Genomic DNA, 24,639 nt, shown 5'->3' on the forward strand with positions numbered 1-24,639 from the left:
CTCTAAAAGCCAGAAACATGAAAACATGATTAACTTATGTTATATTTGAATATTTATCCTGCTCATTATGTACCAGTCAGAATGAGAAATGACAGCAGATCCGGAAAAGGCAGCAAATAGATAGCTAGCAAATAAAATTACATTTTGGGCTGAACACAGAACATACAATTTTCCTCACCCACAGTAATACACATAACAGCGGCACTAAATGTCTTGCTATCGACATCCCAGTTGATAAGTAAGACCATGTTTAATTTATGTTTCTATTCCTGTATCTATGCTATGATTACCATAAACAACTTCACACAACTAGCACTTCAAATAAAGAGCATGCGGGGTTCGCCATCTAAAAAGATAGCGAGTTTTTCCACATTGTTACATTACAGTCTTATTCTAAATTGGATTAAGTAAAAATGTTTTCCTCATCAATCTACACACAGAGTGAAAACAGGTTTTTAGCAATGTTTGCAAATTTATAAAAACAGAAATACCTTATTTACATAAATATGTCAGAGCGAAAACCAAGCCATGATGTTGAAGGAATTGTCCGTAGAGCTCAAATACAGAATGGTGTTGAGGCACAGATCTGGGGAAAGGTACCAAAACATTTCTGCAGCATTGAAGGTCCCCAAGAATAGTGGCCTCCATCATTCTTAAATGGAAGAAGTTTGGAACCATCACTTCTCTGCCTAGAGCTGGCAGCCCAGCCAAACTGAGCAATCGAGGGAGAAGGGCCTTGATCAGGGAGATGACAAAGAACCAGATGGTCACTCTGACAGAGCTCCAGAGTTTGTCTGTGGAGATGGGAGAACCTTCCAGAAGGACAACCATCTCTGCAACACTCCACCAATCAGGCCTTTATGGTAGAGTGGCCAGACGGAAGCCACTTCTCAGTAAAAGGCACATGACAGCCCGCTTGGAGTTGCCAAAAGGCACCTAAAGGACTCTCAGACCATTAGAAACAAGATTCGCTGGTTCTCTGGTCACTACCTACATGTACATACTACCTCAAATAACCGGTGCCCCCACACATTGACTCTGTATCGGTACATTCACTAGCAGAGAACAGTGGCAGTGATTCAGATGAACGATTAATTGGTACAATGGAATTAAACACAGTCACTTCCCCCCGCAGTAGCATAATATGATGACACCAGAAATTGAAGGCAAACTCCTCAAAATGGAGCTGGACACAGGATCTGCAGTGTCTATAATTTCCACTACTGTCTACAATGAGCACTTCAAGAATATCAAGCTGAAGAACACAAATGTGTTGCTGAAGACCTACTCAGGAGAGAGATTGAGCCCAATGGGGGCGTTGCAGGTCAGAGTGAGTTATGGGGAGCAAACACAGCAGTTACAGCTGTATGTGGTGCCTGGAACTGGCCCACCATTATTTGGCAGGGAATGGCTTTCAAAAATAAGGCTGAACTGGTGTGACTTGAAAATGCTGCACACGTTCCAGTCCAAAGAGAAAGGCACAGACCAAACACTGGAACACTTGCGGAAGAAATACAACACAGTGTTCAGTGATCAGATGGGAACAGTAAAAGGCTTCACAGCCAAACTTGTACTAAGAGATGACGCAACCCCAACATTTTGCAAAGCCAGATCTGTTCCATACTCCCTGAGACCAAAGGTGGAAGCGGAAATCGATCGCTTGCAGGATACAGGGATCCCGACGAAAGTGGACAGAAGCGAATGGGCCACACCCATAGTTCCTATTGTGAAGAAAGACGGGTCTGTTAGAATGTGTGGGGACTTCAAGGTAACTGTGAATTCAATGTTGCATGTGGACCAATACCCCCTGCAACGTCTGGATGACATCTTTGCTGCACTAGCTGGTGGGAAACACTTCAGTAAAATCGATCTGAAACAGGTTTACCTGCAGCTATCGGTTGAAGAGAGCTGCAAACAGTACCTGACAATAAACACACACAAAGGTCTATACAGGTATAACCGCCTGGTTTTTGGCATTGCATCAGCCCCAGCCATTTGGCAACAAACTATTGACCAGATTTTGCAAGGAATCCCAGGAACCCAGTGTATCCTGGATGACATGATCATAACAAGACGCACCGACAAAGAGCACCTGGCTAACCTGGAAGTGGTCCTGAAAAGACTGAAAGAGAATGGTCTACAGGCAAACTTACAGAAGTGTGAGTTCTTCAAAGACAGGATTGTCTTCTGTGGACATGAAATCAACCGCAAGGGATTGCACAAAACACAGGACAACATCGATGCAGTGGTACAGGCACCACAACCACAAAATATCACAGAAGTGAGATCTTTTACGGGACTGATCAATTACTACAGAAGATTCCTCCCAAACCTTTCAGCAGTAATCAAGCCTCTAAATCAGCTACTGGAATAGAATAGGACATGGCGGTGGACAGAACAGTGTGAAAATGCATTTCTTGAGGCAAAACGGCTCATCACATCTGAACAGGTCCTGATGCATTACAACCCTGAACTGCCAGTGAAGTTGGTTTGTGATGCGTCCCCTTAAGGCTTAGGGGCCGTCCTTTCACACACACTGAAAGATGGGTCAGAGAGGCCAGTTGCATTTGCGTCACGAACATTGAATGATGCAGAGAAAAACTACTCACAAATCGACAAAGAAGCACTGGCACTAGTGTGGGGCGTCAAGAAATTCCACGCATACCTATATGGCAAGCGTTTCACACTGGTTACGGATCACCAGCTGTTGCTTTCCATTTTCAGTCCAAAGAAAGGCATTCCGGCAATGACAGCAGCCAGGTTCCAGCGATATGCCTTGTTCCTTGCCAGTCATATGTATGACATTGAGTTTAAGCTGTCGTCCCTCCACACAAATGCAGATGGATTATCCAGACTGCCGTGTGCAAGAGAAAGACAAAGGAGTGTGGATGCAGTGGACATTTTCCATACCGCTCAGCTCGAGGCACTACCGGTCACAAGCACAGTTATCAAACAGGAGACAAGGAAAGATGTGACCTTGTCAAAAGTGTACACCTACACCATGTCAGGATGGCCAGCTACTGGCAGAAAGGAGCTGACTCCGTATTTCCAGCAGAGAAACAAAATTCGAACGTACCAAGGATGTTTGATGTGGGAAATGAGAGTCATGATACCCCAGAAATGCCAACATCAGGTTTTGCAGCAACTACATGAAGGTCATGTTGGAATTGTCAAAACGAAGCTGCTCGCAAGGAGCCACCTCTGGTGGCCAGGTCTGGATCAACAGATAGAAAACATGGCGAAGAACTGTAGCGGATGTTTGGAAACCCTTCACATGCCTACTCCTGTCCCAGTCCACCCATGGGAATGGCCCACAGAGCCATGGCAGAGAATTCATGTGGACTACGCTGGTCTCTTTGAAAAGCACATGTTTCTGGTTATAGTTGATGCCCATTCCAAATGGCCAGAGATGTTTTGCACTGACTCCTCCACCTCAGCTCAGACGATAGAGTGTCTCAGAACAATGTTTGCACGCTTCGGATTGCCGCTGCAGCTGGTAAGGGACAACGCGCAAGCTTTTGTAAGTGACGAGTTTACAAGATTCATGTCAGTAAATGGAATCAAACACTCAACCTCAGCTCCGTACCACCCTGCCACCAATGGGCTGGCAGAACGTTTTGTGCAAACCCTAAAGCAATGACTCTGTGCAGCAAAACGAGACGAAGGGACTTTGCAAACAAAACTGGCCAAGGTCCTGGCCTCCTACCGACACACCCCACATGCCACGACAAATGAAAGCCGAGCCGCACTGATGTTCGGGAGGCCTCTCCGCACACAGCTGGACATCATGAAGCCAAACAGGCGTAATGAAGTGCTGAACAAACAAGCCAAGATGCTCTCCGGTGGCAGGGAGCGCCATCTCCAAACAGGACAGGAAGTGATGGTGCGAGACACTGAAGGGGAGGGAAATGGACAAGAGGGACCGTACATACACAAACGGGACCCAGAACTTACCAGGTTCAAGTGAGCCCAGACATAACGTGGCGGCGTCACATTAACCAAATGCATTCCACGGAAAACAGCACAACAATCGAGAGAGAACAGGCACAGAGAGCTCCTGAGAGTGACACACAGGGAACTGTAGAGGACGGTGGGGCAGTAAAGAGACCCCAGGCTGAAAGAAGGGAGTGTGTTGATGAAGGTGCTGCTATAGCAGAAGCTATAATGGAACAAGCACACACTGAGGATGTTCAGGAGCCTCCAGACAATCCTAGGCGCTACCGAGAACGAAGGCACCGTCCACCAGACAGACTGGACTTATAAACAAAGAAACAAAAACGAACTGTTCAAGTTCAAATCAAAAGATGCAAATAACTACAACAAGTTCTGGGAAATGTTTCAGTTGTGGTTTGGTAAAAGTAACTCTGATTGTATAAGAGAAGGAATGTTATGTTCTGTTAATTACTGATGTCCCCTTTAAGAATGGAGCACCCTTGGTCATGTGCAGTGTTGCTCTATGTTATTCTGGTACTAACTCGTTTTAGTAAATGTGAAGCTCCAGTTCAATTTCTTGTATTCAGAGTCTTTCTTATTATATAAATAAGTAATAAGAGCTAAGACACTACACCTACGGTGAAGCCTGGTGATGGCAGCATCATGCTGTGGGGATGTTTTTCAGCGGCAGGAACTGGGAGACTAGTCAGGATCGAGGGAAAGATGAACGAAGCAAAGTAAAGAGAGATCCTTGATGAAAACCTGTTCCAGAGCACTCAGGACATCAGACTGGGGCGAAGGTTCACCTTCCAACAGGACAATGACCCTAAGCACACAGCCAAGACAATGAAGGAATGGCTTCGGGACAAGTCTCTGAATGTCCTTGAGTGGCCCAGCCAGAGCCTGGACCCGATCGAACATCTCTGGAGAGACCTGAAAATAGCTGTGCAGCGATACTCCCCATCCAACCTGACAGAGCTTGAGAGGATCTGCAGAGAAGAATGGGAAAAACTCCCCAAATACAGGTGTGCCAAGCTTGTAACGTCATCCCCAAGAAGACTCAAGGCTGTAATCGCTGCCAGAGGTGTTTCAACAAAGTACTGAGTAAAGGGTCTGAATACTTATGTAAATGTAATATTTCAGTGTTTTATTTTTTATAAATTTGCTAACATATCTAAAAACCTGTTTTTGCCTTGTCATTATGGGATATTCTATTTTAGAATGAGGCTGTAACATAATAAAATGCGTAAAAAGTCAAGGGGTCTGAATACTTTCTGAATGCACTGTATACCATGTGTACCCCATACATACTGTACGACTAATAAAACTTGAAACTTGAGTCTCCTCTTCTCATATGTTTGTTTGCTCACTTCACAACTGAGTAAAAAGTGGATAGGTTTTCAGTATCTGATGGCCTGTCCTCAATGGCAAACTGAAAATGAAATTCTTCAGTTCAGACTGCATCTTGCTATACCTCTCCAGTGCTCTTTCTAGATTTGGATGAATTATTTTGCTCTGTTTATTTCGCTACAAATTGAAATTAAGTGATTTGCGTACTTTGGGGGTTTGGGAGATTCAATCAGCATCTCTACAGAAATTTGTCATTCTGACTGATGCTTCCGAGAATGGAACCACCAGCCAATAGGATCCCTGACACCTCCACTCTCTGTCCTGAATCCACCCTGAGTCCTTCAGCATCTCCTGACTCAAACCCTGACTCTCCCCTTGAAGTAAGTCAGAGTCCTTAGAAGCCGTCCAATAGCAAGAGGGATGGGGCCTTCATCAGCCTCCAACCTAATCAACACTCTAGATTAGTCCGCCCAGCTGTAACAATGCATGACCTAATGTGCATCCAAAGTCTGTGTCCCAAATGGCAATCCTATTCCCTATATAGTACACTACTTTTGACCACAGCCTTATGGGCCCTGGGTGCACATTAGTGTCCTAAATGAGTAGGTTGACATTTGGGATGCACTCTAATACAGATTACCACTGATATTGTTATGCTATTCTGTTCTATAAAAGTTAAATATCTGCACTCTAAGTTTCTGATATGGACCAATGTTGGACACCAACTGAAACATCAGAGAAATACAGAGATAATAAAAGACTGCTCATTAACTAGGGGAGAGCCGGGACGAAAGCAACATGGGGTGAAAGTAACACGCCCATTTTCTCAGATAACACAGAAACTAGAATTACGTAATGAAGTCAGCAAGTTCCTAATGTGGAGAACAACCTCCCTGCGAAAGAAACAGCACATGTCAACCATGTTTTGCCGAGTTATCAACAAAAATCGACACAAACTTGATAGTACATTTGTTGAAAGTAACGACGATTACAAACCAGAAACATGGAAATAAGACAGATTTTGTACACTTCTCCCCAGCTGTTACTCCGCCCCGCCTGTACTAAAAAAAGTAAAGTTGTGGTAGTTCTGTTCTCTGTCTATTTAAAGGGGAAGTTCACCCTGGGGGGGGTATGAGCTTGTTTTCATTATATCCAAGGTATTTCTAGGACAGTGAGATGTGTTTCACACATAATTAACCAGGAGGAAGGCAGGTTTGGGCTTCGGGCGGTGAATGATACACTCTATGATGGCTTCCGGTGTATTGATACGGGGGTGCAAGATCTATAAATAAATCTGCTTTGTGGCATTTCGTGAAGATTGTATGTTACCGGTATACTGATTGCACTATACATCTTTGTGCGTGTAGATATGGTTGTACTTGTTCGATAGAACCATTGGATGTCTTTCAGCAATGTTCCTATCGGCAGATTCATTGCTAAATATACAAGTAGACACATTTTTTACGATATCTGACACTACAACTTGTGGTGGGCGCTTTTTTAAGAAGGAGGCGGACACTAATACAATCCTTTTGGCAAAACTGAAAGTACTGACCAGAAGCAATGGCTTCAAGTGATTCCTCCCATCAACACAAATTCGACGATGAAGAATGTTCTATTAGCTACATGGTGACATTTAACTATATATTTATAACTGGAAATGACTGAAGAGGATTCGAAACAAAGAGTTGGATTTAGCTAACGTTAGAAGCACAGACAATGCAAGCACCAAGAGGGCAGATGAAAATTACGGTGCCTAGCTAAGTAAGTTATTTTTCCTGCAAGCCACCTAGCTAGCTAACTTTAGTTTATCTACTGAAACCCATATTGTGTATTTCTGGCTAACAAACTGTTACAGTGGGAGAAAATCAAACAATGGTTCTGTTTGCTAACCTAGCTAGGTAGTTAGCTAAGTTAGCTAAACAACTACCGGTAGCCATATCTATGACTAAAATAGAAAAGGTTTTACAATCAGAGATCTTTTGTATCTCAATTGTAAAACCTCTTCTCGTTTTAGTCATAGATATGGCAAGCTACAAGGTTACAACCAGCCACCTAAAGCTAGGTTTACCAGCAAACGTTAGCATGACTGGAGTTGGCTGGCTAGTTAGCCTGGCGACTGCTAACTTATATGCCTCGCTTTACATTTGTAACCTGTTAGCAAACATGTGTAGTGTCAGCAACGGTAAATAATTTTACTAGCTAGCTATGTAACATGATTGACGAGGATTGACATTGGTTATGATCATGACCATGGATGCATTTTAATTTCACAAAATTCTAGGCATAATGCAAGATAGGATTCCAAACAGATGTAAAGAACAATTATTTTATATCCAGCAAGCCAGCTAACTTATCTAGGTTTACTATCAAACATTTGAGGAGAAACAATAATACAAAAATGTACTGTTGCAAATCTCAAAAATTGAAGCTGGTTTTACAATAAACATTTGCCTAAGCATGCCTGATAGTATCTACCTACAGCCATGTCTGTCTGCCTACCTACCTAGGCTCATTTGTATGGTCTGGTCACTGTGCAAAGGTTGAGGGTTATGCCATATTTCTTTCTATTATTAGGCTAGATATTGTTGTAATGTAATATCTGTGCCTGTCCACATGTATGCATGTTCAACCCTAATGTTAATGTTATGCTGGCACAGTTCAATATTTTTTTGTCTTGGGACAATAACGTGTGGTGCGAGTTATTTCTAGATACAGAAACAGAATTACTTTGCCTGCATGTGTCATTGTAGCAGAACTGTATCCCGCGAACTGCATCCCTCTCAAGGGGTTAGACATTATGCTGGATTTCAAGCAGTTGATTCATGAGCCCCATGAAGTAATCCAACAAATGTGTATGTATTTTTGCCTCCATCTTGTCTATTTCAAGTCTTCTCCCATTGATCTAGACAGTTATGTTATCATGACATGCAGCACTTTGTGGTGGACACCCACCTTTTCTCGATCAATGAGAGAAGACTTGAAATAGACAAGATGTCGTCAGTTAACATTAACCAGTGTAAACTCCCTGTATTTTAGATTTTGACAAATATTCTTTGGATATCGGAATGTTTAGCATTTGTTTGATGCTACAGAGCCCTGTACAGCTTATAAATATCTTCTGTGAATCCATAAAGGCAGACAAATTTCAAAGATTGATAGAAAATATCCATATTTATTTTATAGTGGTTCTACATCAGGGCTCTCCAACTTCGTTCCTGGAGAGCTACCGTCCTGTACGTTTTCATTTAGCTGGTTGATAAGCTGACCCAGGTTAGTTACAACTGGGGTTGGAGCGAAAACCTACAGGAGGGTAGCTCTACAGGAACAGGGTTGGAGACCCTTGTGCAACATGGTCTTATGCTGAGCCACACTGGCTGCGTTTACACAGGCAGACCAATTCTGATCTTTATTGCACTAATTGGTCTTAATCACATCAGATCTTTTTCAGAACTGATCTGATTGGTCAAAAGACCAATTAGTGAAAAAAAGATCAGAATTGGGCTTTATCCGGCTTCAGTACACTGCCAATGGTGTTTGGCATGGTGGGCTGGGGAAGCTGAGACTCTTTGTGCTTATGGCGAATGGTCTTGTCCTGTCTGAACGGCCAGCTGGGTAAGGTTCTGCAGAAAGTGGTGTATGGCTTCTTAACCACCAACTGTTTGGTCCTCTTGCAGAAGATTTGCTGGTTTTGCACATCTCCTGGAAAGACAAGGTTGTGGTGTTAGCATTTTACATGTTTTGTGGAAGGAACATAGGGCAACATGCCTTTGTTGGTAAAGGTGTCAACTGAATGGGACCGGCTAGTGTATTGTTTAGGGACAATGGGTGCTGATTTTGAGAGGAAAGATCAGTCAACATAGTTAGGAGGGCAGTTTTTACACAGTATGAATTGTCGTGTATGGTAGATTGAGGAGAAATGGCATCTCTCAATTGTTGTCATACACAACAATACATTTACTGTCTAAGCACAACCCTGCACTACCAAAATCCCCTTCCTCATCTCAAAGTACTGTCTGTAAACCTCCCCCAGACCATTGACTGACAGATCATTCTTGTCAATAGTAGCCCTTTGCAGGGGATTTTTGTAGACATGTCTTTGTATTGTGTTTTGAGAGTCTACAGAGAGAGGAATGAGGTGATTGTGTCATTACTGTTGTAGTCTTGATTTTATACCTTTCAGTGTCCCTTGCTGGTTTCTGTCCCACAATCTTGTTGTGCTTCATAACCACAAGGTTTCCCCTCCCTCATGCTCGTGTACCCAAAATGCCGCCGCTTTGGGGTATTTTTCAGTGGGGCACTGTCACTGGAATGACTCCAGATAACCTGAGTTTTACAAAGAGAAGAGGGGTAGACTAAATTGATTACATGGTCTGGAAGGAAGGTACCCTGTGGCTACCTCTAACACCATAACACAAACACTACCTAATTCATGTTTATGCCATGCTTACTGTAAATATTAGCTGTCAGCTTGGTAGGACATCTTGGTACTATCTACAACAAAATACACAATTTAACCACCCCACTAATTGTATTGATCTCTATTAAACTGGCTAGCATAGCACACCTAACATGGACATTTCAATATTGTCAGCTAATGTTAGCTAACTAGCGTCTTCAAATTGGCAGGAAGATTGCTAGCCAGCTGAAACTGACTGAGAACCAACTAACTAATCATAGATGATTTATACAGGTTCGTCATTGCTACCAACACAAAAACAGAGTTTGTTAGCTATATCGACAATTCCCTTTTTAGTAACGGAGTGTTTTCCAGGCAAGGGTGTAATAGATGCCTACCAGATTGAGTTACTTTTATTTACTAACGTTAGCTAGCTTGTATTAGATAACGTCAGTCAAAGATATAATGAACAAACATGTTTACTCTGCTGCTGAAGGTAGCTACCAGTCTAGCAGTGACTACCATGGCATAAGTGAAATTGATTGACAGTGTGTATACCAAAAAAGATAGCTATATGATTTAGCTGATGGCTTTCAGAGTTCAATACAGGACTGTAACGTTAGCTAGCTAGCTAATGTTATAGTCCTGTGTTGAACTCAAAGCCATGAGCTAAATCATAAAATCCAGTTAGGTTACCTGTAATCGAGAATCTTCCGTTTTGTTGTGAAGGGGAAAAAATGTATGGTATCGCATCACTTCTCAGCTGTAGTCGAAATGGATTCCCCATCATATCAGTTCAGCCTGAGAATCCCTATGATAATCTTTGGTCATCGTAAGGGGCATCATTCTTGATATCTGCAAGCCACTGGCAGCATCGGGGTAAATCTCTGGTAGGTAGAATAGTGAAAGATAACACATTTTCACACTTGTTTGTAATTAGCACAGCCAGGCACAGAACACCTCACAGGCATGATGACAAAGGTTTGTGAAAAACAAACATTGTCAACAACAAAAATACTTGCCTTCAGGAGTTCTGAGATTGCTGTGTGTTGTTCGCTCAAAGTACACAACGCCATCATCAACGTTGCCATCTACCTTAGCGGACCGTATCTGCATTCGCTATGAATGTCGGACTTTGTGGTTCACTATGAGCAGAGGAATACACAGAAAGTAGAAAACTTCCCGATTCTACCAGTGAAATGAAAATGTGCTAGTTCTAGCTTGCGGTTTGGATAATTGTTAGGTTTATGACAAAAAAAGTAAAGCTAATATAGTAATAATTATATGCCATGACAGAGCCAGGGTGAAATTCCACTTTAATTTCAACTCATTAACCCTATAAATGAAATTACAGTTGCTAATGGAAAATGACATATATATACAGTACCAGTCAAAAGTTTGGACACACCTACATTGTAGAATTATAGTGAAGACATCAAAACTATGAAATAACACATATGGAATCATGTAGTAACCAAAGAAGTGTTAAACAAATATACATATATATACTTTATATTTGAGATTCTTCAAAGTAGTCACCCGTCGCCTTGATGACAGCTTTGCACACTCTTAGCATTCTCTCGACCAGCTTCAGGAGGAAGTCACCTGGAATGCATTTCAATTAACAGGTGTGCCTTGTTAAAAGTTAATTTGTGGAATTTCTTTCCTTCTTAATGCGTTTGAGACAATCAGTTGTGCTGTAACAAGGTAGGGGTGGTATACAGAAGATAGCCCTATTTGGTAAAAGACCAAGTCCATATTATGGCAGTGTAACAGTGTAACTTTAGACCGTCCCCTCGCCCCGACACGGGCGCGAACCAGGGACCTTCTGCACACATCAACAACGGTCACCCACGAAGCGTCGTTACCCATCACTCCACAAAAGCCACGGCCCTTGCAGAGCAAGGGGCAACACTACTTCTAGGTTTCAGAGCAAGTGACGTAACTGATTGAAACGCTATTAGCGCGTACCCGCTAACTAGCTAGCCATTTCACAACCGTTACACTCACCCCCCTTTCAACCTCCTCCTTTTCCGCAGCAACCAGTGATCCGGGTCAACAGCATCAATGTAACAGTATAACTTTAAACCTTTAAACCGTCCCCTAGCCCCGACACGGGCACGAACCAGGGACCCTCTGCACACATCAACAACGGTCGCCCACGAAGCATCGTTACCCATCGCTCCACAAAGGCCACGGCCCTTGCAGAGCAAGGAGCAACACTACTTCTAGGTTTCAGAGCAAGTGACGTAACTGATTGAAACGCTATTAGCGCGTACCCGCTAACTAGCTAGCCATTTCACATCCGTTACAGCAGGAACAGCTCAAATAAGCAAAGAGAAATTACAGTCCATCCTTACTTTAAGACATGAAGTTCAGTCAATACGGAACATTTCAAGAACTTTGAAAGTTTCTTCAAGTGTAGTCGCAAAAATCAAGAAACCACTATTAAAGGACACCAATAAGAAGAAGAGACTTGCTTGGGCCAAGAAATACAAGCAATGGACATTAGACAGGTGGAAATCTGTCCTTTGGTCTGATAAGTCCAAATTTGAGATTTTTGGTTCCAACCGCCGTGTCTTTGTGAGAGTGTAGGTGAACAGATGATCCCCGCATGTGTGGTTCCCACCATGAAGCATGGAGGGGGAGGTGTGATTGTGTGGGGGTGCTTTGCTGGTGACACTGTCAGTGATTTTATTTAGAATTCAAGGCACACTTAACCAGCATGGCTTGCCACAGCATTCTGCAGCGATACGCCATCCCATCTGGTTTGCGCTTAGTGGGACTATAATTTGTTTTTCAACAGGACAATAAACCAACACACCTCCATGCTGTGTAAGGGCTGTTTGACCAATAAGGAGAGTGATGGAGTGCTGCATCAGATGACCTGGCCTCCACAATCACCCGACATCAACCCAATTGAGATGATTTGGGATGAGTTGGACCGCAGAGTGAAGGAAAAGCAACCAACAAGTGCTCAGCATATGTGGGAACTCCAAGACTGTTGGAAAAGCATTCCAGGTGAAGCTGGTTGAGAGAATGCCAAGAGTGTGCAAAGCTGTCATCAAGGGAAAGGGTGGCTACTTTGAAGAACCTAAAATATATTTTGATTTGTTTAACATTGTTTTGGTTACTATAGTTTTGATGTCTTCCCTATTATTCTACAATGTAGAAAATAGTAAAAAAATAAAGAAACTCTTGAATGAGTAGGTGTGTCCAAACTTTTGACTGGTACTGTATATAAAAAATATGGTGTCTCCAGCTCTATTGATCTCTGAGTAATTAGGAAAAAAACAAAGTTTTACTTTACTTTCATCCCGGTTCTCCCCTAAGACAATATAATTACAAAACTATATTATTCCCTGTGTCAAGGGATTGACATACCTTTGCAGTGTATCACCGACATACAGTAGACAATGAACAGGGTATTGTAAATGAGAGAACATTTCCAACATCCAAACCTCTATTTCTCTTAAATACACTCTTAAAATAAAAAGGTGATATCTAGAACCTAAAAGGGCTCTTCGGCTGTCTTCATAGGAGAACTCTTTGAAGAACACTTTTTGGTTCCATGTAGAACCCTTTCCACAGAGGGTTCTACATTGGACCCAACATAGTTATACCTGGAACCAAAAAGGGTTCTCCTGTGGGTACAGCCGAATAACCCTTTTGGAAACCTTTTTTCTAAGATTGTAGGACATGTCCTTATGTGGTAGAAACTTCTAGTCACAGTAACAAGTGAGCACCTCTGCTTTGCACTGCACTGCACAGGGGAAGCCCACTTATCCAGCCTGCAATAAATCTTCCTGCACAAGGGCCCCTGGGACATGGGATTCCATTTGCCTGGCTGCCTGGGCATGAGGTGCGTTATGCTTTACTGACTGAGTATGGTGTTCAAGGGCACTGGTTTGCCAAGATGGATGTTGGTTCCTTGACCGGAGAAACTCCCCTACTGTGCACTGTGCTACATATACTTGGTTATGTAGCAGTCTTTGGTTATCCACGCTATAACTAATCTGCGTCTCCAAGTATGGAGATGACTATGATGAACCATTACTATAACTAGTATCATAAGAACCATTTCTCTCTTTTTTTGGACAGTAGGTGGACATATTCACCTGTGTGAGCCATTGCTGGATTTATTTTCAATTCACCAAGCTTTACAGCGAAATGCTTGTCTTGTTTCTGTTAACACTATGGATGGATTAATGACTTGCCGAGGATAAAACTAAACACTGTCTCTCGCCGACTCATGACTCAATTCCAGCATGATGTAGTGCTAGGAGTGATCTGTTTACAACATCAGATTCCACCCCATGTCTAATGGCCGCTCCAGGGTAAAGTTTCTCTTAGATACAGATCTAGGATCAGCTTCCCCTCCCCCAATCCAAACCTTAACCATTTAGTGGAAAAAGGCAAAAATTACCCTAGAAAAGCATATAGGGGCAACTTCCCCCTAATCCTCTGATGGTCACACAGTTTCATGGGGCCCACCTCAAGGTCCAAGGCCACTACTTGTTTAATTGTTTTATTTTTTAATGGGGCAGAGAACAATATGTGACCAACCGGTTTGATTCGGACTTATGTAACAACATTTTAAAATGTGTTTTTTTACATTGGATAAAAGTAGAGACTCAGAGCTAGAAAAGGGTATATCATACACTACAGTTGAGGAACAATGGGAAAGTAATTCTGCTTTGAAAGTTGATAAACTTGGAACCTCACTTTTAAGAAAAAGGCCTTTGATTGTTTTGGTATACCATTGGAGAGCTCTTCTTTGTCTACACCCATTCAGCATCCGAGCGTTCTGTCCTAACAACAGCAGTCAAGCACCCAAGCTAACGGGCTAACGTTGGCTAGCTTGCTAGCTACTTCCAGACACAAATGAGAGAATAGCTCACTCTGACCATTTTACTCGCCATAGCAAAGCTGTTTTTATGTAATCCAGGGTGTTGGTGACTGCAATTGTGCTGATGGCAACAATTGCTTTTTTTGCCAACGTTTACTGACATTGGCCATATTCAACGGGTGTTGAGCGTTTGTAAATTTGTCAGTTATTCTGCGCTCTGGCACACTCAGACGAGAGTGTTCTGAAATCGGAGTAGATAGCCAGAGCGAATTTACCAGCTACGTCTATCAACAGCTGTCGCAGTGACATCATGAGTCTTTTGTTAAGACATTTAGCTAACTAGCTAAACAATGAACCTTAATCGCAACTCATGACGTTACTAGCCTGCATGAATCTGCAGGTAGCTAACCAACCATGTCCAATGTTAGCTAGCTAACATTAGGCTATAACTAGCAAAGCAAATGGCTCTGAGATACGAATAATATTACGACACATATCATACACGTAACATTAGCTAGTGAGCCAGCCAGCTAAAGTTAGCAAGCTAGCTACTTTTTGACAAAATTAGAAAAGTGTAATATTGGAAAATGTAGCTAGCTAGACTATCTTACCTGTATACATGGATAGACGCTTCTCCCCCTCTGTCATGGATGCCATGGTTGCCCTTAATTTGAAGATGTAATCCGGAGACAGGTGTTTTCTCCATCTCCTTAGCTATCATACTCTAATTCCACTGATTTCAAAATTCGGTCCCCCAGAAAGTGGAGAGCAACACTTATGCAGTTCTACTACGCAATATATTTTTTAAAAGCTGCATTAGACAGGATTACCTACATATACTGACCAGCTCAAATAGACAGAAGCTTGCTACATGGCAGATCAATCCGAAACTCATCTCTCGGCATGTCCAGCCCACTCATTAGCTCAGCCAATCAAGGCTAGCAGGAAGGTCTTTTTCTGTGGCTAAACCAACTAGGCTCGTAATTTAACAATTTTATTCGTATTTACAGATGGCATACAAGTTTGTTATTAAGGCACATGAAAGTTCACATGTTCCAGAAGTCATTTCTGACAAAAAATGCATTTTGATTGAAAGTAGTGACATGCGACATACGCCTAGTTTCCTGAAACGAGTCACATATGCAGTATTATAGCTAATCTCATGCTATTCTATACATTTTGCCATAAGGCTGAGAGATAATGTTGCTGTTTTAGAGTTCAGGGATTCTTGAAAAAGGGACAATCTCAACTTTTCCCCCCACAAATATTTGTCTTATTACAAAATGTAAAATCAATATTTTGATAGGCCAAAGTATCAGCTACCACACCATGCAAAGGAACAACCTCCTATTTACAGTGCATTCGGAAAGTATTCAGACCCCTTGACTTTTTCCACATTTTGTTACGTTACAGCCTTACTCTAAATGTATTAAATATTTGTTTTTCAATCTTTACACAATACTCCATAATGACAAACCACATTTTTAAATATTTTCACCCAGAGAGGGGAGAGAAGGGAGATGGTGGGAGATTGACAGCTTACTCCCTGTTGTAAATCAAGGAGAGAACATGTTCCAATGTTCACACAGGAATGTTCTTTGTCTACACAGACATTTTCCCGCCGAAACTCTTAACACATTCTAAAGTGAATACTGGAACAATATTTCTAACATAGAACTTGGGGAATGGTTAGAGGCGATCTAAAGAATAATAATGTCAATTTGGTTGTTATTTTGTGGTTGTTATAAAGGAAATATATATTTAGGTTGTGATAAAGGAAATACTGTAACTTGAAAAGTATATACAGCACATGTATGAAGTTTACATCCTCTGCGTTGTATTTGAAATATGAAAAATTATGAATGTTTTTGTTAAGAGAGGGATGTGATCTTAGAAACTATATGAGGAAATTGTTTCTATAACTTTGTACAAGTAAGTGATCACAGCCCACTTGGGTGAGGCGAGAGAGCGTGTCAGCCTTATGAACCGTTTTGAAGAACTGTATAAAATGATGGGTTAAGAATGAACATATCAGACCAGAGAGGCGTGTAGCTGCAGCTCACGTCCCAAGTGGTTCATACTCTGAATATCAACACGAGGTAGAGGCGAGAAGCTCACCTGGACAATCACTGGTACGGCTGATTAGCTGTCATAAGTAATGCATCTAGAAAAGCAAATTTAAGTGAGATCATTCTACTACACTTCTCAAATCACCGAAGTACACTACTCTCATCACACCACTGAGAACCATCGACACGGTTGGCTAGCCTATCTTAAAATAATTATCTTCCAGAGCAAGTGGAAGTAGAGTGAGCTCTGTAGTTCTGTTCAGGACTACACGACGGGTCACAGGATGCCGGGCGACGGCAGAGGAGAGCAACAGTAGGAGACGGGTGGGGACCTCTTTTGGACAATCAGAGCCTTACAAACACGCTGCAAAAAGACCTAACTCCCTTTCCAGGCGGTCTGGTTCCGACAGAGATAGGCGGCGAACCAAGACATTTATGCGCAAATACATGAATGATTTCATGCTCCAAACGGGCAGCGGTTCGTGTGCAAAGTATATGATTACTGTGAGAGTAGTTTCTAGATGTACCAAAGTATTATGTCTCTGTCCCTCTCTCTCTCTCGCCCTCTTCATGTCTTTTGTAACAAGCCGCCATAATGTTGTCAGTCCGCTAGGGACCTGTTTCTAATGTAAGTGTGTATGTTTATCCTGTGTTAGTTACCATTTAGTTAGCTAGTAAATAATTAAACCAATTTGTGTAATACTGAATCATAAGGCTCAGGTTTTTGCAGATGCCGAAGGTTACGACTGTTCAGAATTATGATATTATATGAGGCTATAATTAATGAGTCGACTGTTTATGGATGTAATAGGTAAAGACCTTTAGAGTTTAATTCGGGAGATGATAACTCTTTAAAGAACCGCTCTCATGGTGCCCCGAATTCCTAATGAGTTAATTGTTACATTAATTGTTCAAATGAACATAGTTAGTTGATTAGAAAAATAAGTCATCAGATTAATGCAGGCACGGCGCCAGGATTTTTTCTCGCCCGGGGCCAAGGGGGGGCTTGACCAATACATGGGGGTGCTAAGAAATAGTTGATTTTCATGACTTCAGAGTTATAAGGAAGTTCTCATTTGTTCAATACAAGCAGATATGGCACACAGCACATTTTGATATAAATGTAGTTTTTAATTGAATTTGGCCAAAGAACCTTCAACAAAATAGCTATAAGCCTAATACAAGTGACCACAAGGCAATGACAAAAACATATTTCACATGCAAAGGTGAAAGACTTCAGCACCGGACAGTGCCCATGCACGGAAGTCTTTCGGCAATAACACAATACATCCAAAATGCGGTGACAACAACAAGAAGTGCATTTATACCATATGCATAATCAGACAACTGTGTATTGGTAATAATGTTTTGGATTAAATGGCTATCACAACGTCAGAAATTACATTAATAATATCCAAAGTGCAGCCACAATGAGAAGTGCAATGCATTTAGCCTATGCCTGTTAACTGTGCACACACTTGTAAAACGAACTGGCTATCATCACAATCTTAGTGATTATATTTCTATTGCAAACAAAAATAACTTGTAGGCCGACAATATACATGCGTCCTGCTGTGCATTGGTTATAATGTTACGGATTAAATGTCTATCACAATGTCAGAAATGAAAGGAATGATATCCACAGTGCAGCCACAACGAGAAGTGCATTTACCCTATGCCTGTCCACTGTGCACACATGGTGTAAAACGAGCAGGCTATCATCACAATCTTAGCGATTATATTTCTATTGCAAAAACAGTTGTAGGCCGACTGGCTGACACTATGCATGCATCTTCTTGTTCCATCCAGATCAGCGCGATTGAATCATGTTCCCACCACCGGACAGGCGCGCTCTGTCAATAAATTAAAGGCCTTTCATTTACTCACCAAGTGTTGTTTTATAGAAGGACGATGCGTCTGTTGTGGTTCAGTGCAAATGAGTCTAATCTTCTGGACATCCAGGGCCTTGGTTCTTTCTGTGTGTATGGACAGGCAGGAAAGGTTGCTGTGTCGAGTGTTTGCCCAGTATTTCATTCTGTATATCATGATGCGTGTACTTCGCATCTCTAGTATTATCTGAGATTTTCTGTGTAACTGTTTTGTCGAATTTGCCTATGACCTGTAAAAGTTCAAGGAAGTTTCCCTGGTTGACAGCCATGTCGTTTTCTATGTCTCCTCTCTGTGAAAGTCCCTGGTATGCAGTGTAACGCAATGACTCCACAACTGCTCTCATATACTCTCTGTTCTCTAGGACTATTTTCGAATGTCCATCACTTAGAGCATTGCATATTGTTGAGCCAGACTCTTTCTGAATAGTCCACTCATTCCACGCTGTCATTGCACATTTATGCTCCACACTAGCATTGTGTGTCTTTAACGAACTTGTTGCCTTCTTCCAGTTCTGGTAGCCATCGTAGGTAAATGCCGCCTTCTCGCCACCATGGTTTCCTGGACGTTGAAAGGCAGAAATTACGGTCCTTTGAAATAGAATATTCCAGCCATTTGTAATCCTCATACCATCTACGATTGAAGTAGCGATCCTGCTGTCCAACTTTTGTGGCTGGATAATGCCGAAGAAGAGGGCGCCTTGGTTCTTCAACAGGTGACTGGCTTAAATCAGAGGGAGCGGTGGCTGTGCTAACAGTGCAGCTAATGGTGGCTGTGGAGCAGCTAGCAGCGGTGAACTGCTCTGGTGCTCCCTCACATCGTGGCTCACGAGTTTCTCTCTCCGACTCATCTTTCTTATCTCCCTCTTCTTCTTTGGCCCCCTCGGAGACAGGTTCTGGATTTTAAATTTCTACCCGCACTCTTCTCTTGATCAGAAAACGGTCCATTGCAACAGGGTGAGATGGGCGACTAGCTAGCTAAAGGTTCACTCACATAACGTAGCCTAACGTGTGCGAGCACACACACCCCCACCACACACACACACACACGTCATAGGGTACATGCGCACGCAGCCAGGGATCTGATTGGGAACAGAATGGCTGGTTATTAACTTTAACATATTTCTTTATTAAAAATGTTAAAAAACACAAAAATGCTTGAGGGGGCTTAACTGGGGCTACGCAGATTTGTGACATGACTAAAGCCCCCCCTAGCCTCGGTGTAGCGCCGTGCATGGATTAATGAAAGTAAAGTCACAACACTAAATAAGGTCCCACAGTTGACAGTGCATGTCAGAGCAAAGTACAGAGAGATCCTTGATGAAAACCTCCTCCAGAGTGCTCAGGACATCAGACTGGGGCGAAGGTGCACCCTCCAACAGGACAACCACCCTAAGCACACAGCCAAGACAATTCAGGAGTTGCTTCGAGACATGTCTCTGAATGTCCTTGAGTGGTCCAGCTAGAGCCCGGACTTGAACCTGGTCAAAGATCTCTGAAGAGACCTGAAAACAGCTGTGCACGGACACTCCCCATCCAACCTGACAGAGCTTGAGAGGATCTGCAGAGAAGAATGGGGGAAAGTCCCCAAATACAGGTATGCCAAGCTTGTAGGGTCATACCCAAGAAGACTCGAGGCTGTAATCGCTGCCAAGTCGCTGCTAAAAGGTCTGAATACTTATGTAAATCTGGTATTTCAGTTCATGTTTTTTTATAAATGTGAAAACAATTCTAAACTTTTTTCTTTGTCATTATGGGGTATTTTATGTAGATTGAGGGGAAAAAACGAATTTAGTCCGTTTTCGAATAAGGCTGCAATGTAACAACATTTAGAAAAAGTCAAGGGGTCTGAATACTTTCTGAGTGCACTGTATGTCAGACACCATAAAAGGCATTTCATTTTTACAATAATTGTCCAATAAGTGTTTAAAGGCCTTTATTGTTTATTTACAACATTAGATTATTCAAATATGTAATTCAAATCTCCAAACATATTTTTGTTTTGTTTTATAGCACTATTAATGCTCCAAGGCTAATTTCGTTAGCATTTTGGCATGTTTTTATAGATTTAGAAAAATAAAACATTTATAGCGCAAACAGTATCCATTAGGTCTAGCACAGCAAATACTTCAATTGTTTAAGCATATGTTGCAGAACAGTGAATAATAATTTTTTCCTTCTGATTATTGACAAACAATATTGACTACATCAGTGACAGAGTTGACAACAGATACACAAAACACACATTTTTCCTCTAAAAATAAAAGTTCAATACAAACATTTTGTAAAATATGGAAAATTATTCATTTTGCCAATCCCTAATAAAAACATAAACATTATTTCAGATCTTTAAGTTGACGCTAGACAAAAATCTGAAAGAGATCATGTTTTACGGAGTTGACAAAAATATATATTTTTTCTTCATTCAAGTACACAGTAGCAAGTACACAGTAGCAAGTTTGTTTTTCCTCAGCTGTTTTATGACTCTAAAACCTAAATACATTGAACATATTTGAACCAAAGTTAATATTCTTTCATCATCTATCAGGCAGATGGAGTTGACAGTTTATGGTTGTGACCATTATGAGTCCAATATTGTTTGTTTAAATCTATGAAAAGTAGAGAACTTTACAGACCATGAGTGGTCTTGCTACTCTACATGTAATGAGGACATGAATAAGGGGTCCTTATGGTATAGCTGACCCTGCTCATTCCTGATGAATTCAGGATTTTAGACAAATCTGACGAAGTTGACCAAATCTCCAGTCACATCTTCTAGGAATCACAGTTTTGAGAGAAATGTGATTTAAAGTTACAGAGGGCTATTGCAAAAAACTACATAAGATACTTTTTCAGTTAATATCCATTATTGCCCTTTAAAAAATAAAATAAATTAAACTTTTTTTAGAGTTTTAGTTGGGATCCTTTGCACTGGACAAGTTCATTTCCAGACATAATATTGAACGTATTTTGATAGTTCCCAAAATAAATATTTTCCCTTATAAAATTCACATATTTGCCATGAGGCTGAGATACATTTTGTAGTTTTGAAGTTAATATTCTGTAATTCTAAACATTTAATTCATGGCTATTGATGTTTTCGTATGCTATATGGCGGGCCGATGTCCGGGGGGACACCAATCCCCCCCCAAAATAAATTAATGTTTTATAAAAAATAAATATTTTTGGGGGGGAGCAAGGTGTGTGCTACGCAAGTGACACTGGCTTCTCTGAGAGGAACTACATTACCATTATGCGAATCAATTTCTATTTGTCACATGCTTCGTAAACAACAGGTGTAGACCAGTGGAGGCTGGTGGGAGGAGCTATAAGAGGAAAGACTCATTGTAATGGCTGGAATGGAATGAATGGAATGGTGTCAATCATATGGGAACTACATGTTTGACTCCATTCTTTTTATACCATTCCAGCCATTACAATGAGCCCGTCTTCCTATAGCTCCTCTCACCAGCCTCCACTGGTGTAGACTAACACTGAAATGCTTACTCGTTTAGAACAAGCCCCTTAAGTTGATTGTCATTGTTTGTTGAGTGGCTTTTATCCTAAAATAACAGTGAGAATGGTAGTCACAACAGGATGTAACATAACACTAACTGAGGTTAGCGTAACAGACTGGGGTTAGAATAACAGACCATGTAGCTTACTATATTAATGTACTGATGACATTTAGAATATAATATTACATAAAACAGGCATGCAAACAAGCAAATAATGTACGTATGCACCTGCTCAAACATACACACCGACACACACACTGTAGTATAGCCCTGGGTAACTGTTTGTTGGCATTTGTACAGGTAAATACAGCTTATGACCAATAATCCTATCACAAGTAGAGATACTCATGGATCAAATAAACACAAAACGTTTTTTCTATCGGCCAAACCCTCCCCTAACCTGAACGACGCTGGGCCAAATGTACACCACCCCATGGGTCTCCCGGTCACGGCCGGCTACGGCAGAGCCTGGACTCAAACCCAGAATCTCTAGTGGCACAGCTAGCACTGCGATGCAGTGTCTTAGGGCCTCCCGAGTGGCACAGTGGTCTAACACAAAATGTTTTTAATTCCAGTAAAACACACCAAGGAACGCCACAACCTGTCTGGATTGAATCTAACCTCCACAGACTGAAGCACACTGAATAGGCTTTATACTGATGTACACTGTCTGGAACCATATTCATCTTCTTTGAATATGCCTTAAGTATGACAAACTGTTCAAGCACCCTGTACAGTTGAGTAAGAGAGCAAATGACCAAAACAATTCTTACAAATAACATAATACGCTCTACAGTATACACTATTAAGGTAATACAAAGATAAAGTAGGCTGATGCAAAAAGCAAAATAATAGTTGTGATACCCCTTCAACAGCAATTAATGTGTCTCTGTTTAACTGAACACTAATCCCTGACAGACCAAATGTTAAAATAGAAAAGCCCCTGAAAGTTAGGATGTATTTGAATGCCCTTGTTCTCTCCCAATAGTGCCCGTGGTCCCATGCAGTCTCAAAGCCAGGTCAGAGTCCGACTACTCACCTCCTGAGCAACGATGCTGGAGATGCGGACAGCCCTCTTCACTCGTGTGTTCCGGCGCTCGTTGCTGGCCACTGGCACGCCATCCTGGGATATACTGCCCATTCCACTGAGGGACATGGTGGATCTGCCCTCCTCTGCCCACTCTTTCCTCCACACAGCTGCTTGTTATCCTCCCAGACTCATCTCCCCAATCTCACAACCCCGTGCCCTCCCCTGGGAGAGCTCACACTCACAGGTTATGTGCTTCTCTGTGCTGTGAATCCACACAGGGCTGTTTAGGGTTCCGTCAAACTGAGTCCAAAGAGAGATAAACAAAGTGAATGGTCCATCTGTGTTATTCGTCCTGTCATCAACCCTTTTTTTCTCCTGCTAATGTTCCTTGTCTTAATGATCTGACGCGTCCCCAGGAGAAGAGGTGCTCCGGTGCGGTTCCACCTGATGAGAATTGTTGTCACTTCATCTTCATGGTCTTCTCCCATTCTCTTTTCACTCTACCGCCTCCTATTCTCCCTTGTTCAGTATGAGTATCAATTATGTCATGTCCAGAGACAGAGAGCTCTCCCTCTTTCTTTCTTTCTTTCTTTCTCTCCCTCGCTCTCTCTTTCTCTCACTCTCGGAGTAGAGTCTTCGCTCTACTTTTTAGTTGCTTCGCTGTATCTGTGAGGTGCCACACGCCCTTCCCTCCATCTCTCTCCCCAGCCTCTTGTCTTTTTCTCTCTCTCTCCCTCTCGCTCTCTCTTTCCCCTCCTCTTTTTCTCGCCTCTGTAAAAGCACTGTACCACTCAGGATCAGCTGTAATTGCAGCTGGCTCTGTCTCCTCCTCCCATCTCCTAATTTCCACCTCTTCGGTCCATCACCAGGCCAGCTGCAGGACTTGATTGATTTCCCCTTTCCCCAAATAAACACCAACAGACTTCCATAAACCTTCTCTCCCCCCGTCTCTCCTTCTTTCCCTCCCTCTCCCCCTTAGTCACACACAAGCTACATATTGCATTACATTTGTTAATGCGCTTAATAAAATAAATTAATGTAAACAGTGTTAGGGTTTTAAAATTGAAGATATTTTGCATCGCCTTGTGGTTGAACCCAAAACAGCAGAGGTGATACTTCTGCCTCTGATACCTAGTAGCTAGCCTTTCACTGCACTGGCCCATTAACCCTCCAGCTGCTAACATGTGGTTAACAGTCTCTAAGCTGATTTGCATAGGATGTTGTATGTTAAATAATATAATATATTTTTGCCTCAGAGATGCCAGAGACTGTAGACTAGAGATTGGTTCACCTTCTCAACAGTATCTAAACCAATATTATTTGCAACATCTTGGCTAACTTAGGCATGACCTTGGGCACACATAGTTACTCTACCAATCTAATCTTTTATTGATGCTGACAAAACCAAACCTCTCCTTTACATACCACGAAAGGCGTCCGCATGCTTCCCAGCCGAAACAGTTTGGTAGAGTTTGTGCATATGTTATGATGACGTTTTTGTGAGTTTTGGACTTCGGTGAGGGTTTTTTCGGCTGTCCAGGCAAGCTAAAAACAAAATCTGGAGGCAAGCCGAAGTTCGGAGCCGAAGTCTACACCCCGTCGGTG

The 24,639-nt window shown here is 42.0% G+C and overlaps 1 protein-coding gene and 1 long non-coding RNA gene across 2 annotated transcripts in view; both read right to left on the minus strand.

The window, feature by feature from the left end:
- The window catches only part of LOC120019828 (potassium voltage-gated channel subfamily H member 6-like), an 82,360-nt gene that overhangs the window by 13,658 nt on the left and 44,063 nt on the right, over positions 1 to 24,639 (minus strand). The window lies entirely within an intron of this gene.
- Positions 8,435 to 10,692, minus strand: LOC120020324. The gene is made up of 3 exons (XR_005472432.1): positions 10,379 to 10,692; positions 9,460 to 9,609; positions 8,435 to 8,985 (listed from the first exon to the last, which is right to left on the minus strand). It is a non-coding gene; the product is annotated as an uncharacterized LOC120020324 (long non-coding RNA).

This window comes from Salvelinus namaycush, chromosome 25 (assembly GCF_016432855.1).
Source record: "Salvelinus namaycush isolate Seneca chromosome 25, SaNama_1.0, whole genome shotgun sequence".
Taxonomy (NCBI): Eukaryota; Metazoa; Chordata; class Actinopteri; order Salmoniformes; family Salmonidae; genus Salvelinus; species Salvelinus namaycush.